This window comes from Triticum aestivum, chromosome 5B, assembly GCF_018294505.1.
Source record: "Triticum aestivum cultivar Chinese Spring chromosome 5B, IWGSC CS RefSeq v2.1, whole genome shotgun sequence".
Lineage (NCBI taxonomy): Eukaryota > Viridiplantae > Streptophyta > Magnoliopsida > Poales > Poaceae > Triticum > Triticum aestivum.
In genome coordinates, this window is record NC_057807.1 from 691,859,747 (window position 1) to 691,864,232 (window position 4,486).

Here is a 4,486-nt window from a genome sequence, read left to right on the forward strand (position 1 = left end):
TTTCTCAATGGTGAGTTGCGTGAGGAGGTTTATATGTAGCCACCACCGGGGTACTATGCTCCTGATGGTATGGTCTGTAGACTTCGCCGCTCCCTATATGGTCTCAAACAGGCCCCTCGTGCCTGGTTTGAGCGCTTTGCCTCTGTGGTGACTGCCGCTGGTTTCTTGCCCAGTAATCATGATCCAGCGTTGTTTCTTCACACGTCTCCTTCTCTATGTTGATGACATGATCATCACTGGTGACGACTCTGATTACATTGCCTTTGTTAAGGCTCGTCTTCACGACCAGTTTCTCATGACTGATCTTGGTCCACTTCGCTATTTTCTTGGGATTGAGATCTCTTCGACCTCTGATGGCTTCTACATCTCCCAAGAAATATATATTCAGGATCTTCTTACTCGCGCTGCTCTCGGTGATGAGCACACTGTTGTCACTCCCATGGAACTCAACGTTCAGCTTCATGCCTCTGATGGTGACCCTCTTCCTAATCCCACTCGCTATCGTCACCTTGTTGGCAGTCTTGTCTATCTTGCTGTTACGCGTCCTGACATCTCCTATCCTGTCCACATTCTGAGTCAGTTCGTTTCAGCCCCCACCTCTGTCCACTATAGTCATCTCCTCCGTGTTCTACGATATCTTCGTGGCATGATCTCTCAGCGCCTTTTCTTTCCCTGCTCCAGCTCTCTTGAGCTCCAGGCCTACTCTGATGCTACCTGGGCTAGTGATCCCTCTGATCGACGCTCACTGTCTGCTTATTGTGTCTTTCTTGGTGGCTCTCTTATTGCCTGGAAGATAAAGAAACAGACTGCAGTTTCTCGCTCGAGTACAGAGGTTGAGTTGCGAGCCATGGCTATGCTGACGGCTGAGGTGATCTGGTTACGATGGCTACTTGAGGATTTTGGTGTGTATGCTACTACATCGACTCCTTTATTGCCAGACAATACTGGTGCTATCAGCATTGCGCGTGACCCGGTGAAGCATGAGCTCACCAAGCACATCGGTGTGGATGCCCACTTTGTGCGTGCTGCTGTGCAGGATGAGACTCTCGCTCTTCACTATGTGCCCTCTGAGTTACAGTTGGCAGACTTCTTCACGAAGGCACAGACTCGAGCGCAGCATAGTTTTCTTCTCTCCAAACTCAGTGTTGTCGACCCACCATGAGTTTGAGGGGGGGGGGTGTTAGATGTGTATAGCCCTTTTCGGTTTATCCCCATTGTATAAGGGGTCTCTTGCACTTTGTCACACACTTGTATATGTATTGGCCTTTGGCCCTCCTGAGAATACAGTTGCTGTTTATCCAACACTAAACTGCCTTGTATTCTACAGAAAACCTTTACCTCATGTGATCCACAGTGTATCATTGCAAATACAAATATATATTTGAACCAATCATTTCTACATTTCTGAACTCTAGCCATGACTACTTTATAATTACTAAGTTCTTCATTTTTTTTCTCCATTTCCAATTAGAACATGATACAACTCTGCGTACCTCTTTTTGGCAATGAAATACTATAAAATATCAGATACATAAGCCTAAAATAAAGCAATGGTGATTACCTTAGGAAAATACAATTTTACCCATGTCTTTCTTCATCAATAAATTAATGAAATTATGCTCTAGATGGCCACAGATTGCCCGCTCATAATTTTTAGAGTGTTTATTGATCAGGCAACAATCTCATAATAGTAGTTGTATTAGGTTATGCACATTGGTCCATGCAACATCGTAGCAGAGAAAACTGTTCCTTCTAAGTATGTAAAGGGAGAAGATTTCATGGAAAATTCACAGAGAGGAAGCAAGGAATATCACCATGCCGAGGTAAAGCATCCAACAATCCATAAGGGACAACGTAAAATCTGCAAGACAAAATCGCAAATGAGACTATAGAAAAAGGAATGCAGAAAGAGAAAACGATCAACTAAAGAGAGACAGATCTCACACCGAGCCAAGCAAGTTCAGGACAGATGGCAGGCAAGAATATATGTGTGCCTAATCTTAAATACTTGACACCTGTTCACATTGCATGGGAGACATAAGTTAGATGGAAAAGACCAAGTACGCTGACAGAAATTCAAGAAACCCACATATCCTAGAAAAATAAGTGATTGCACTTTATCAAAAGCTTTAACCTCGATTTCCCCCCATTTTTCTCAAGTACACATGACAACCAAAAGATGTAAAAATCATACCAAAAGTTCAGTAAATGCAGAACATACATGGATTTGTTTCAAATACTCCACAACATCATGTGTGGGATAATCTACAAACGAAGAAGTGATCATTTTTAGTTTTAATTCCAAGGAAATTGAAAGATTTGTTTCAGATAGTCAGGCTGCTCGTATGGATGCTTCCAAGCGCTATTATCATTGTTGTCGTTCATCTCTGTTAGGTGCAAGCAGAATGCAGCAGTAAAGCATCCAAGCACATATGTGCGCAAGCTAAGCACTTGAGCAAAGAAAGCACGAAGCAACAAAGCAAGGTAGAGCAAAAACATAGAACAAAGAGATTACATGTAGGTGACACCAATTGTAGAGGTATTGAAGAGTAAATATGGACGCTAGACATCACTAAAATCATCGACATTCGCAAGGACATGGATTCAGTGACATCCATGAAAACTATAGTGGTAGGCACTGAGTACGCAAAGAATCAGTAAATAATATATGACACTCACATCAAGACTGGAGTCTAGCTTTTTTTATTGAATGCAGGAGTAAGAATAAGCTACCAATACAGTAGAGGAAGCACCTGTGCAACGACATATATAGGATAAGCAACCCAACCGAACATGTTTAGCCCTTTTAAATCAATCGATCTCTCTGTGTCGAGGAGCCAGCGAGCCCGGGAAAGTGCCCAGGGTCGCCGGGCGGTGCCTCCGCCACTGACAGGATTCACATTATATACAAAACAGAGAAGCAGAACCGAGATGCATAGCATTGACTGGTCCTAAAATTCCCTATGGTTGCACAATAAAAAGAAGCAATAAATAAAACAAGCAAAGGAAAAGAAATGCACAAAGGAACAACAATTGCAGGACCTACCAGGATCTAGACAAGGAACAAAGGGCATAGATCTACAGTCCACTAAAAACAAGCAAAGAAGTAAGGCAACTACAAAAATACAATGCGCAAAGAGAATAATACTTCTCAGGAAATGTTGGATAGAAAATGTAACAAATCCAAATCCACGAGGCATCATGATAAGCATGTCCCTCATGGTCACAGAATCATTTATAGCTCCAACTTTTGAAAAGGCCAGTGAATGTATTTGCAGACAAACAAATGAGACCATGAGGCATCAGTAACATCTCCTTATTTCTGAAGATGCCTGGTGAATGTTGGAAGTGTTTGAAGTATGGTAATGCAGTGCAGCAGTAATAATCATTAGTTGTGCACATCAGTAAACCAATACAGAGAAAAATTAGAGAACCATCATCGGCCAAACATGTCATTTCCTCATCTCATCTCGAAATGGGCATACATTGATATTGATAGATACATGACCTGCTTCCTCAAAAATATGAATCCGATATTGACTGAACTATGGTTCCAAGGTCTACTTTTACTAAAATAGGCAATACCAGCTATCCAGAATTGAGAAATCATATAGTAAACTGGCAAGAGGACAAGAGGACAAGTAATATTGAAGAGGTTGATTCGATAATATCTAGTAGAGCACAAATAGGAAAATCAACAAAAACATATGAAAATTCGGTTGAGCATAAATAATGCTACTTCTCAAGATAATATAGACCAAGAATTTTTCAGTAAGTTCTCTACATCAGCTTTAGATTTTCCATACATGTTCGCTTGCAATGTCTTGTCCTCCACTATATAGAAATATATCACACCCTCATAAACCGTTGTAGAAAGATCCATGTTAGATTTGGACCTGTTACAGAAACACATGAGCTTGTATGTCGGCCTTTAATGATCACTACAGTGAAAAAACAATGAGCAAAAAAGACATTATTTATTATGTTACGAAGAGTATTTACAAACAGTAATGTCCATGAGTATGGAATACTGAGAATTGATTTGGAATCGAGCACTGGGAGGTTTTGAAGGTGAACATCAGAAATAGTTGTGACGCTTCCGTTTGTCCAGCATAACCCCGTGAAAGCCACGGAAATGGCGAGCATCAGACATGGCCGTGACGCTTCCGGTGACATCTTTGAGTAGGCAACACAAAGCATAAGGGTCAATTAGTACAAGCAGAAATCCAAGGCTCCAATTATCCTACAACCAACGGATTAATATAGGCCATTAAAGCAAACTGGTGGTCTGCATATATACCAATAAAAAAGTAAGGAAGATCTTGAATGTTAATAGATAAAAACTCTCTCATCTCATGAACAAATTCATGACAACATAATTTAGTGAGCCAATTAACAAAGCACCATCCATAAAAACACAACACAATAATGAACTAACCATAACCTCTTGTATGCAAGATTAAACACAAGAAAGCTATGCATTTGG

General features: G+C 40.9%; 1 long non-coding RNA gene across 1 annotated transcript; it reads right to left on the reverse strand.

Moving 5' to 3' along the window:
• Positions 1-1,978: 1,978 nt before the first annotated feature.
• On the reverse strand, positions 1,979-4,127 carry LOC123113621 (uncharacterized). Its single transcript, XR_006456088.1, has 3 exons — positions 4,003-4,127; positions 3,807-3,896; positions 1,979-2,015 (listed from the first exon to the last, which is right to left on the reverse strand). It is a non-coding gene; the product is annotated as an uncharacterized lncRNA (long non-coding RNA).
• Between the last annotated feature and the right edge of the window lie 359 nt (positions 4,128-4,486).